Source organism: Felis catus, chromosome C2 (assembly GCF_018350175.1).
Source record: "Felis catus isolate Fca126 chromosome C2, F.catus_Fca126_mat1.0, whole genome shotgun sequence".
NCBI classification, from domain to species: Eukaryota; Metazoa; Chordata; class Mammalia; order Carnivora; family Felidae; genus Felis; species Felis catus.
The window spans coordinates 98,350,041-98,363,936 of NC_058376.1; the positions used below are offsets into that span (position 1 = coordinate 98,350,041).

The window sequence follows — 13,896 nt, forward strand, 5'->3', positions numbered from 1 at the left end:
ATTTTGATAGAAATTTGAATTGATTGTAGGACGAAATGGCTTCTTGACAGAATCTAACATTAAACAAAAATCCACTGACTTCTTACATAACCATGTGCCTATAACAAAGCCTATTTGAAATTTTGCTAGGATTCATCTCTCACTGTGAGAGGCATGATGGAAGAGCAAATTTCTACATGTGATTTTCTGGGTCAAAGGGCATAGCAGACAACCGTACTCATGTCTTCTTTGTCTACCCAGGTGGCCATCTGCATATAATTCCCATGCAGTGTGAGGATATCCTGAGTCTTGATGGCCTAAGAGTCAATGTGCTAATTAGCCTACTTGGCATCATAGAGCCAGATGAACCAGAGAGTTTATTTCATTGGAGTGACCCTCAATCCACAAAGAATGAGAGATGGTAGGTAAATCTGCCAACTTCATGAGTTCTCAGTGGTATAATGAAGTACATTCCAGTCTCTCAGATGGTCCCCAGTGAGACTGAATCCCAGTTGCCCACAGAGGTAACCTACTCATCAACACACCCTGGCTTCCCTTGCCTCCATCTCGCTTCCCCACTCTCTTATGTGCTTCCTGAAATCACATACCAAACAGTGTCTGAAACTTTGTCCCAGTATTTTTTTTTCTTTCTCTCTCTTCATTTTGGAAAACCCAAACAAAATCAAAGTGAACACACACTTAAAAAGCTTTATGTTTTAAAATAAATACCATTAAATTGCTTTCCAGAAAGATTGAATCTGCCTGCAATCCTACTAAATGATCTTTACTTTCATTTTTTTTAACCAAGTGAAAGACTTGCCCAAACTTCTGAATCCTGTGTGACAGAGATAACCCCTGGCAGCCAGATAGAGCTAGAATACTTTTGAAGGTACATTTTGTCATTAATAATTCCAGTGGCTGAAGTTTTAATGAATTGCTCAAAATACCTAACTCAAAAACCAGTCATGCTTTTGCGCAGTGAGTTTTAAAGCTTTGTGTTTCCATTCAGATCAGATAAGTATTTTTATTTCTACTATTTGGCTGGAAACCTGACATAATTTTAAATGGGGCCATTTAGACAAGATTCTTTTCATTTAAGCTTCCAATTTCTAAAACATAACCTCTGGTATTTTATGGTTTTCACTTTTTGAACATTCCTTATAGTCACAGGATGTAGACAAACAAATTTTTAATTGCCCTTTAAAGGAGATATTCCACCTTCAAATCTGTTTTTTCCACCTTCAAATCTAATAAGTAAAATTACTGTTAATTTTCTTGTCTCCACCCCCAGTGTTTCAAGAATGTTATAAATAAAAGTTTTACACTATCATAATAGGATATTCATGTGTCTGTAACAAAATAGATAAGAAAAAGGAGGTCTCTCTCTCTCTCTTTAGGATTAATAAAGCCCTTATATTCACATTCATTAAATCATGTAAATAAATAGAGCAAACCAAAGGGAAAGCAATTCTGAAAATCTATTTTTGTCATGCCAGATATATGTCCTCTTCAAGTAACTAAGATGCCTGGAAAAGGCTTATTATGTTTTCCTTCCCTTTTGGGTCTTGGTTAATTCTCTAATAATATTACAGAAAAATCAATGTCAATCTTCTAGAAAAGATCCTTCAAATGGCCCTGTTTTTATCAAGCAATTATTCCTGGAAATAATACCTTCAAGGTTGATTAGCAAGACTTTTCTAAAATAGCATAAATACACTGAAACTTACATGGTACTTACAGATTGTGCTGTAATACTTGTGCCATGGATACAGACATTTACCTTAGTCCAGCTCCATCAGTCCTAGAGAACCAGAAAAGATGAACCCTTATGGTAAAAATGATTATGACAGGAGTTAGAGACAGAAATATCTAGATTATGTGTGTTGTTTGTATTTGTGTGTGTGTGTGTGTGTGTGTGTGTGTATGTGTATGTACATGTTTATACATATCTTCTAAGGCCAGTCAGTCTGGGTAAAGATGATTGAGGAAAATATTGAGGTATCACTTGATTAGTAATTCAGTAGTACTGATTAGGATAATTGGTCAAAGAACGGCATGTTGAGAGATGGAGAAATGATCATTCTTATTACTTATTTCATCCAACAAGCGCCTTATCTTAAGTAAATGAGTCTTGATGGTGATAGTTCAGGTAGGATTTCTCATGTAAAAGAAATCCTTATTTTAAGTAGGGCAAAGGTAGTGTTATTAGAAATAATGATATGTACAAAACCATAAAATGTAAACCTCAAGAAGTTTTCCTTGCAGAAATCAGATTTGTGGTTACCAGAGGTGGGGGTGGGGTTTGGAAGAATTGGATGAAGGTGATAAAAAGATAGAAATCCTATGGGGCACCTAGGTGGCTCAGTTGATTAAGCATCTGACTTTGGCTCAGGTCACAATCTCACAGTTTGTGAGTTTGAGGCCCACATTGGGGTCTGTGCTGACAGCTCAGAGCCTGGAGCCTGCTTCACATTCTGTCTCTCTCTCTCTCTGCCCCTCCCCTGCTCACACACTCTCTCTCTCAAGAATAAATATTAAGAAAAGATAGAAATTCTTTTATTCTTCTAGCTATAAGATAAATACCTACTGCATATGTACAACAGATGATAATAGTTAACACGGCCGTATGGTCATTTGAAAATTGCTAAGTAGATACTGAAAGTTCTCATCATGAGGAAAAAAAAATTACTTTCTAAATATATCTATATGAGATGATGGATATTAACTAAACTTATTGTAATCATTTTGTAATGTACATAAGTCAACTTATGCTGTCACTAAACCTATACAGTACTATATGTCATTATTTTAATAAAACTGAAAGAAAAAAATTTTTAATAAAAATATAGTGAAAGATACATTTTTTAAAGAGATGGAAAACAGAGTTAACTTAGCTAGAATGATGGTCCAAGATCAAGGAAATGAAATTAATCATGATGAAATATATTTGCCCACACATACATTAAAAAAATTAATGATTTCATAGATAAGTCTGAGAGAAACCTGAAAATAGAAATTTATATTAAAAAGTATAAAAACTCTACTGATATTACTTGACTCCCTTGTTTAACATGTGGCTATCAAAGAAAATAATGGCATAAAAAAGTTTTTCTTTGATAAGTTCCTTAAAAATTAATATGGATAAATAACTAAGGCATTTTACCTATTTTCTATACAGAAACAGGGACTATGTAACTTGTTATATCCTATATCTGGACACTTACTGTAATCCTTACATGTCAGTATTATTTCCTACAATTTTCATGCAAACCATATTATAATGCAATGCTCATAGTACAGCAAGACTTGATGATTATTATCCTTAATAACAACTTAATTTTTTAAAGTGTAATCTTTTGGGGGGATATCATTTGTTTTGACAGCTTGTCAATAGAACATAATTCTTTGGAATTTTTCCTATTGCATATACTCTCATTGTTACCTGTCAGTCTAGGGTTCCATGAAGCTACCTACGTAATTTTACAGGCTGAAAGTGATGAGTTAGATCTTCCATGGAACTTGCTACAGCATAATCTGGAAACAACCAAAGGATAGAAGAATCAAGATTCAACATTAGAATCTTAGAGACTGTTCTTCCAAGTATGAGGGAGAGCATCACAAATACAGGGCAGTAAATTCTAGCCGTGTATAGCTGGTGACATAATTATGGTAACTAGACTTCTCATGGGAATCATTTTGTAAAATATAAAAATACTGGATCACTATGGTGTACACCTGAAACTAAGAGGTTACTGTAGATCAACTATGCTTCAAGAAGTGTAAAAAAATTTGGAAAGTACATCACAAAAAGGCTTGCATTCTATAGTGATTTGAAAGGCTGAATTGTAGCTCTGACTGTGGACATTCCAACTCCTTAAAAAGGAGTGCTCTTGCCCATCTTTGTATAATTCAATTCTGTAGATACCATTTTTCTTTAATAGTGTACATCTAGTGCCATCAGGTAATCTTTGGCTAATTGCTTCTCTTGTACCACAAGGAAAGCATCACTGGTTAAAAAAAATAGTGCATTGCATGTATTTCAATATGCTAGCAGCTTTTGCTCTTATACTGTATGTTAATACCTGATTGATGTTTTGGCATTTTCTTATAATGACAATAGTCAATGAAACGGCTTTGCTGTGGTTGTCTTCCAAGGAAGAAAACAGTGATAGAAATTGTGTAAAGTTAGGAAGGTTTGGGATGGCTATTCTTATTTTGGAGCTATTTTGACAAAGACTCTTTTCGCCATGCAAATCTAATAGTATCGATTTGTTAGCCTTAGGAAGTGATAATTTCCTGTTAAAAAATAAAATTTAGGTATCCAAGCATAACTTCTTTAAGTTTTAAATAAGTTTTGGGGTGTGTGGGTAGCTCAGTCGGTTAAGCATCCAACTCTTGGTTTCCACACAAGTCATGATCTTGTGGTTTTGTGAGTTTGAGCCCATGATGGGCTCTATGCTGGCAGCAGGGAGCATGCTTGGGCTCCTCTCTCTGCCTCTTCCCCACTTGTGCTATCTCTGTCCTCTCCAAATAAACATAAATAAACTTAAAGAAAAATTTTAAATGAGTTTTAAGTAAGGTTGCCTTCTGATAAGCTGGTGATTAAAATATTCTAGCATAAATTAAATCCTGATACTGTAGGAGCTTCTTCTATCAACAGAGTTAGCAAATGGGTGATGCTAAAATTGAATTATTACTGAATGAATGAAAGTCACTTTACTATCCCTGATATCGCCACCCTGGTAATTATTAATTGTTGATACACTTGCCCTGTGGCTAAGGGTCTGCTGAAGTTATATATTTACTTTCAAATCCTATGCTTAAATCAGAAACACAGGGGATATAAATCCCAAGTACCTATTTTATTAAAAGCTTTGCAGGCAATTTTAAATACGTGAGTGTGAAATCTTAACTAAGTAGTGTCTCTGATAACTAGTAAACTGATGTGGTATGTTGAACTGCTTACACATTAAATGGACTTTTTACAAAATGATTAGGCTGGTTTTCAGTTTTCTTCTTGCTCCAGAAATTACATTTTTGACTTTCACCATCAGTGTAATGTCTGAATCTTGATGAAATAGAACTGAATCTCTGTGTTAGATTCCAGATTCTTATCTGGAACTGTAGTGAACAGGTGCCCAGGTGTCTCTTATGAGCTGTTCTCTTGGTCATACCACAGACAAAATGGGTTTTTTCAATGGCTGAAGAAACAACTGTGGGAAGGCAATGCTCATCAGGACAGTTTTGATGATATCGCTATGTGATCGGTGTCAAGTGGAAGAATGTATAACAGCCATAGTACCTTTAACAATTAGCAGAGTGAGATAATATTTGGGAATGGCTTTGTTGATATCAGACATACTATGAGTGTTGCAGTGTGCATGTATCAGTTTTTACTGATTGCATACACTATGGAATCCCAAAATGAGTTAATCTAGAGAGAGTGAAACTCCTGAGCTTCAGTGCTAAGTGAAGACTTGGGGTTATGTGATGACAGATGGTATAGACTCTGTGACAGCTCTTGATTAATTTATATTAGAAACCACTGCTTTAGTTTCTTTGGCAGATAGAGATGGCTTGAGGCTTTCTTTAGGCAATGATAAACATCAAATTTGATGCATTTAAATTCTACCATTGTGGCTTCCATTTTAATAGCATATAGGGTGATTTTGTAAATATGTTCTCCAAGAAATCCCCAAAATGATGTTGTTACAACAGATGGTGTGACTCTGCAATATAAGAATTACTACATCTACCAGGAAGAAAATTTGTTTTATCAAATTTCAGTTTGATTAGAACTGATACAGATTACATGTATGCATTTGAAGAGCCATGGATCTTAAATTTCTTTGTAAAATATTTGGTAAGGAATTAGTTTGGCATAGGTTTCCAAGTTATGAAGAACGGTGATTTTTTTTTTTTTTTTGGATTCTACATATTATTTCAAATGGGGAGGAAGCCTTAGGTCCATAGTTACTCTAAAGCAGAGTGGCCAACATCAGTCTCTTATTGATAGGGTCCAAGTCAATTTGGATGATTAATCTAAGAGTTAATAATGAATTTACATTCAATAATATTGATAAACTTTATTCCTAACAGTTTTCTTTTCTCATTAGAAAAATAATGCTGTGTTAGACAGGAGAAATAGATCTAAGAGGATAAAGAGTCATCAAAGTGTCCTGCAGTAGAGGGAAATCTACTCTGATTTAATCCATCCTAAGATTACACAATTTCAGGCAGAATTCAAAGACAAATGTACAAAAGAGGAAAAATACCCGCCTAAAAGCCAATGACTTTACATGACAACCACTATCGGGACTTTAATGATATATTTTTGCAATCTGGCTATTATATATCCGTGCATGGTGGATTAAAAATGGCCACAAATTCTGTCACTCTTTCCATTGACAGGTTGACTTGATTGCCCACTCTGAGCTGGCCACTGAGTTCCTTAATTAATAGAATATGGCAGAATAGATGCTGTGCCAGTTACAGGCCTAGATTTATGAAGACTTTACCTTGAAATGACACTCTTGAAACATTTCTTAGACGCTGGACACCACACTGTGAGCACCCAGGTAGAGCCCATGTGAGGGTGCTCTGGTTGATAGGCCAGATGGGCTACTTGTTTTTGCTGGGATCCTGCCTCTACTGCCAGCCATGTGATCAGCCATCTCAGGTGGTCCAGCCTAACCAAGCCCGCAGATGACTATAGCCCAGCCCATGTTTCATGACACAGAAACAATCACCCAGCTGAGCACAGCAAGCCCACAGAAATATTAAAGATAAAATTGTTATTGTTTTAAACCATTTATCCTTGAGGTGCTTTATTACACAGCAATAGATAGCCAAAACACTTTCATGTCTGAAAAGAAAGCCCTGATAACTGTGTCTGGACAAAGTGCAGAGAATCGGACCTGAAATTATATTTAGTCCGAATATGAGTACCAGGTGACAAACTCAGCAAGAGCTAAAAACATTTCCAGGAGACTGGCCAGGGCCTAGCATCTGAAACACATGCGATAGCAATATAAGAATGGTTAACATAAAGGAATAAGTACCTCAAATAGTTGGCATTTACATTTACATTCACCTACCATGCTATCCAGAGACAGTTATACTCCAAGTCTCACATATCCAAAGAAAGTTGTCAGTTTTTAACACTTGGTGTAACGTGCTTGAACGTTGGTTGTATTCCTTTTAAGTCTTTATTAAATAAGTGTCATTATTACCATATGACCGATGGAAAAGATTTTGCATCTAGGGGATTTGAAATGTCTGAAGTTCACTTGAATTTAGAGAAGATGATCGAGCAGAAGAGTACAGTGGTAAAAGCTTTAACGGGTGGAATTGCCCACTTATTCAAACAGAATAAGGTTGTTCACATAAATGGATATGGAAAGATAATGGTCAAAAATCAGGTCACCGCTACAAAAGCCAATGGCAGCACTCAAGTTATCGATACAAAGAACATTCTTATAACTACAGGTTCAGAAGTTACTCCTATTCCTGGAATCACGATTGATGAAGATACAATAGTGTCATCTACAGGTGCTTTATCTTTAAAAAATAAGTTCCAGAATAGATGGTTGTCATTGGTGCAGGAGTAATAGGTGTAGAATTGGGTTCAGTTTGGCAAAGACTTGGTGACAGCAGTTGAGTTTTTAGGTCATGTTGATGGAGTTAAAATTGATACGGAAATATCTAAAAACTTTCAAAGCATCCTTCAAAAACAAGGATTTAAATTAAAAAATTTTTTTTTCAACGTTTATTTATTTTTGGGACAGAGAGAGACAGAGCATGAACGGGGGAGGGGCAGAGAGAGAGGGAGACACAGAATCAGAAACAGGCTCCAGGCTCTGAGCCATCAGCCCAGAGCCCGGCGCGGGGCTGGAACTCCCCGACCGCGAGATCGTGACCTGGCTGAAGTCGGACGCTTAACCGACTGCGCCACCCAGGCGCCCCAAGGATTTAAATTTAAATTGAATACAAAAGTTACTGGTGCTACCAAGAAATCAGATGGAAAAAATGATGTTTCTATTGAAGGTGCTTCTGGTGGTAAAACTGAAGTTATCACGTGTGATGTGGTCTTGGTTTGCATTGACCGAAGACCCTTTACTAAGAATTGGGGACTAGAAGAGTTTGGAATTGAACTAAAGCCTGGAGGTAGAATTCCAGTCAATACCAGATTCCAGACTAAAATTCCAAATATCTATGCTATTGGCGATGTGGTTGCTGGTCCAATGCTGGCTCACAAAGCGGAGGATGAAGGCATTATCTGTGTTGAAGGAGTGGCTGGTGGTGCTGTGCACATTGACTACAATTGTGTCCCATCTGTGATTTACGTGCACCCTGAAGTTGCTTGGGTTGGAAAATCAGAAGAGCAGTTGAAAGAAGAGGGTATAGAGTACAAAGTTGGGAAGTTCCCCTTTGCTGCCAACAGCAGGGCAAAGACCAATGCCGTGGTGAAGACTCCGGGAGAGAAATCCATGGACAGGGTACTGGGAACACATATTCTCGGGTCAGGTGCTGGTGAAATGATAAATGAAGCTACTCTTGCATTGGAGTAAGGAGCATCCTGTGAAGTTATAGCTAGAGTCTGCCATGCGCACCTGACCTTATCAGAAGCATTTAGAGAAGCAAACTTGGCTGCATCATTTGGCAAATCAATCAACTTTTAAAACAGAAGACTATTTTTCTGAAATTTCCCGGGAGCTTTCATAGAGGTCACATTTCTAACAGGAAATTCTCACAGCTCCAAGAATTTCTAGGACTGAATTATGAAAATTTTGGAAGGTTTTAATAGGTTTTGATGGAATGGAAACCATAGCTGAAATTATTCCATTTCATCCATTTTGAATAAATTTAATATTTTGTTTCAAAAAAATAGATTTTATATGTTTTATCTCATCCCATCTTCACAGTCCTGTAAAGGGATTATTATTGCCACCTATCTATTGATGATGAAAGTTTGGTTCTACTTGGCCAAAATTGTTTAAATTACAAATGATGTAACTGTAATTGAAATAAAATGTTTTATGACTCTAAAGACTATGATCTTTTCTCTATATTACCTAGACATTATACATGTGATCTCCAGAAGTTTGTACGTGAAATGGCAATAGACTCTTGTTTGTGATAAAATGTTAGACTCTTGTTTGTGATAAAAAAAAAAATAGACTAAAAAAATTGTTTATCATTAAAGGATTTCAAAGTAAAGTACATAACCAGAAAGTAAGGTAGGTCTAGACGGACCTATTTAGACCTATGCTTTACAAAGTCCATTTTTTTCAAGTGCATACCTGTATAAAATGGACAATATTCTGGAAATATTTGCACCTATTTATAGTTGCTGCTGTGAGATGTGTAATTCAGGGTGATTCAGTGCATGTGTGCATGTGTGTGTGTTTGGAATTCGCTTGTTAGTATACTTCAAATTTGTGGTGAAGTAATGGGTGATTTTTATCTATATATATATACATTTTTTTCAATATATGAAATTTATTGTCAAATTTGTTTCCATACAACACTCAGTGCTCATCCCAAAAGGTGCCCTCTTCAATACCCATCACCCACACTCTCCTCCCTCCTACCCCCCCATCAACCCTCAGTTTGTTCTCAGTTTTTACGAGTCTGTTATGCTTTGGCTCTCTCCCACTCTAACCTCTTTTTTTTTTTTCCTTCCCCTCCCCCATGGGTTTCTGTTAAGTTTCTCAGGATCCACATAAGAGTGTATCTATATTTTTTTAGTTTATTTATTTTTTTTAATTTTGATATAGAGAGCTCTAGTGGGGAAGGGCAGAGAAAGGGGGAGAGAGAGAATCCCAAGCAGGCTTTGCGCTGGCAGTGTGGATCCCTAAGGCAGGGTTCGGACCCACAAACTGTGAGATCATGACCTGAGCTGAAACCAAGAGTCGGATGCTTGACTGACTGAGCCACCCAGGTGTCCTGGGTAATTTTTATTTTTAAAAATGTTTTATTTTTGAAACCTCTGAGGAGTAGGATACATTTCTTATTGACATTCGTTGGTTTAGGAGACATATATTTTCATATTAACTAGGCGAGTATAAGGAAGACTGTCTAGATGCCAACATGTAGACAGAAATTTTCTCAAGTTGTTGTACAGGAATCTGTTTTCTCTTCTAAAACCTCAGCCTTTTCTATGACTTTCAGTCTTCTGGAATCATGTAATCTGAGACAGGGACTTTGTCTTGCCAGGATTTTTGGCGATTTAATTGGATTCACAACTTGACACTTGCATATCACCCAATACCCTATACCAAAAATACTTGAAAAAGAGGCCTTCTTGAATATGTCGTGATTTCTCCAATTGTAGTAATTTTCAACTTCACGACCATTTCTTTAATACATCTCTCAACCCAAAAAAGTACCAATAATCTTTATAAGGTTGAGAGAATAAAGTGTGAAAATCACCGGTAGCCTTTGTCCAAAAAGTTCTTATTTTGTCCTTTATAATTTCAACGAGTTCCTTAACACTCTTTTTGGGGGGAGATTGCCAAAAATCACCAGCCCTGACCTTACAATCCTGAGAACATGAAGCACACATGCTTTGCCTTTCCCACTAGAGCCTTGTTATCTGGAGGCTCTAACCTGGTCCAAGGTGAAGAATCAGACTTGTTTATTCAGGTCTTCCAATTCAAACAGCTGGGCAGTAAATGAACAAAGGAAAGTGATTGTGTCAGTGAAAGGTCAATCGAAGTTCAGGTCTTCAGAGTCAGCCCACGGAAGAGGAAATGTTTGTGCTCTTAATAGTTTTTGTCACAAATTTTAAATGTGTGATTGACTCTCAGGGCTAAAATAAAGAACGTTTATAAATACACTGTGAATTGTTTTCCCGGTGCTAGTAACAAAATGCTCACGTTTACAAAATGTATTCATCCTTAAGGTTTAGTTTAGGTAGCACAGCCAACCAGAAGAGTGTGGTGCCCCTCTTAAAGTCTTATAAACGTTTTCCTTGTACATAATTCTATTATAGGGCTTTCATATTTTACAACATCTCTCTACACATCGTCTTTCCCACTGACTTGTAAGATCTTTTAAAAATGTATCTTTTATAGTATTTATCTTTTTATCTCAAGATCTTACCAGAGGGCTCAGAAGCAGTAGCTATTCAATGAATGTTTTAATAAATGAATCTGTGCATGAATGAATAAACTAAATCTTTCCCAATATCCACTACTTATGTCAAAAAAAAAAATCCCTGCATCTCTTCCCCATGCTTTCCCTCCAAGTAACTTCTTTAAAGGTAGTACCATTGATCCCACAGATCTTAGCCACATTGCCTTTAATCTCAGATATTTTTTTTCTCTATTGTGATTGCTTTCTTGTAATCCCAATTTGTTTTCTCCTTTACCTTTGAGGTTAAGTTTGGAAAGTATGTCATTCTGGAGATCCCTGAGATTCAAGAGGGCTACTTGCTATTTTGAGCCTTTCCACTAGTTATTGTGACAGTGGAATATACTGTCGATATTAATTGGTTTCTCTGATAAGTTCCTGTTGTGTAATTCAGTGCAGGAAATGGAAATCATGAACCAGTTATACATTTTCATAAATATCGACAAATAAAACATAGGACAGTTTTACGCCCAACTCCAACATTCATTTGTATCCTTTGTCACCTGGATTGCAATATCCTTAAGTATATATTTTCCACTATTAGTCTGCTGCAAACTTGGTATGTGGTGGGCTTATTACAGTTTATTATTCAAATGCAAATTGGAGCTGCCAAATTCTGTGTGACTTAGAGCTAATTTTCCAAATAATGTTTGCTTTCATTTTATTAAGTTACTGCACATGTAGTATGTGGGGATTTAGTGTGACAATGGCATACAGAGCTCTGTGTCACCGTGAAAAGGGAGGTGTTTCTTGATTCTGGCCTCTCTGAAAACCTTCACTGATCATCACCAATGATCGTGACCCAGGATTATCCCAGCCGTGCACTCACATACACACCATCCTCCTGCATTAGTAGAATTGGCTCTGAGGGCTCCAGATGGACCACCAGTATCTCATGAGCTATTCTGCGGGGGGTAGGTTAGGATGATTTTGTGTAGTACAATTCTCATATGGAACCACCAGTCTGTGATGTCGCTACTCCTTGTCAAAGATAGATTTAATACTATTCCCGCTATTCTGCCAGAAATGTACCTGTTACATTTGCCATCTCACTTGACAAACAAAAATACCTCATTTGACTAAGATTGGTGTCACACACAGTAAGATGACCGGAGAGGGGAAGTTTAAAAAACAAAACAAAACGGCCATTTGGGTTTATAATAGCAAAAGCTCCCCTATTTTAAGCACTGTTTCCTTTCTGCAAAATAACAATCAACCCCCTCAAAACCAAGTACATTGAGAGTTGTCACATCTTCCTGAAAAGAAATCTAGTATTCCAGTTAACAGATGATACTTCACCTTCACCTTAGAAATAAACGTATATTTTAAAATTGAATAAGCAAAAGTTTTAAAAGGGAAAAAGTATGGCAAAGTGTCCTAATTCTGAGAAGAAAAAGACAGAGAGACTTCTCGTGGACCTCCCTGTTAAGATGATTACTCCTTGTTTATAATGGCTCTTCATAGAGGGAGTAAGTTCCTTTCCCTTCTTTCCTTCCTCTCCTTCCAACAAATAGTTTTAAGCATCTAGTATTAGCATATGGTGGCCACCATGAAACCAATGGTCCCTGGCTTCCTTTTACTTAGAGATTCCTGTATAATTTTTCATGAATCTGGAAGGAACATTTAGGAAAATACCACTTATCCATGGCAAAATTGCTATGTTCATATATATTAAAAGTATATATGCACAGAGGATATGGATAAACTATGTCTCACATGGATTTGAAATTTGAAACAAACCTTTGAAATAATGTAATCAGTGATACAAATGAACAATGCAAATTAAAGCAAAATACCGCATTTTACATATATTAAGTTGAAAATTTTACATATATCATATATATTAGTGGATATGAGATATTATAAAATTGCACTAATTTCTGTTATTGGGGTGGAAAATAAGCAAAAATCTGTTTGGAAAAATGATCAAACTGGTGAAGAAAAATTAAGTGCTCCTTGCTGTAATTCCATGCATTGAAATTTAGCCCAAGTGAAAAAAATCAAAAGAAAAAATGAGTATGTATATCAAGATGTTGAATGGAGTTTTGCTTATCATGCTAAAACATTATAATGTGGTCCAAATGTCCATTAATAAGGAAAGGTTAAGTCAGTTATACTTTAGTTAAATGGAATAATGTACAAATGTAAAATGATTATGGATATGTTTCTGTTTAAAATGTGTACGTAGAACTACATAAAAGAATGTGACATCTCGGGATGGCAGGACTATGGATGATTTTAAAAAATGCTTTAATTGCAGTTTTAATACTTTTATGGGTTATATAATAGGCTCACTGTTTTTAATTTAAAATTTTTTTAAGTTTATTTATTTTGAGAAAGAGAGAGCACAAGGGGGGGTGGGGAGGAACAGAGACAGAAAGAGAGGAAGAGAGAGAGAGAGAGTCCCAAGTAGGCTCTGCACTGTCAGTGCAGAGACCAACGTGGGTCTTGAACTCATGACCTGAGCTGAAACCAAGAGTTGGACACTTAACAGACTGAGCCACCCAGCACCACTCACTTTTTATAGTCATAATCAGTCTTGAATATTCAGGGGTCAAACTAATGTGTCTTTTCTTTTTTTCCCATTTTCTTTATTTAAGGTAAAATTTACATCCAGTAAAATTTACCCTTTTTTTAAAAGTTTTTTATTTCATCCTTTTGTTGTACAGTTCTGAGTGTTTTTTGTAAACAGCATATGGTCATGAAACCACAACCAAAATCCAGATATAAAACAAAATATTGAAAAAGTTCCAGCCTCTAAAATTGTATGCTTTTGAAAAA

The 13,896-nt window shown here is 36.2% G+C and overlaps 1 pseudogene; it reads left to right on the forward strand.

Annotated features, from left to right (window-relative positions):
* Positions 1-7,061: 7,061 nt before the first annotated feature.
* Positions 7,062-9,541, forward strand: LOC101100586 (annotated as a pseudogene).
* Positions 9,542-13,896: the final 4,355 nt, after the last annotated feature.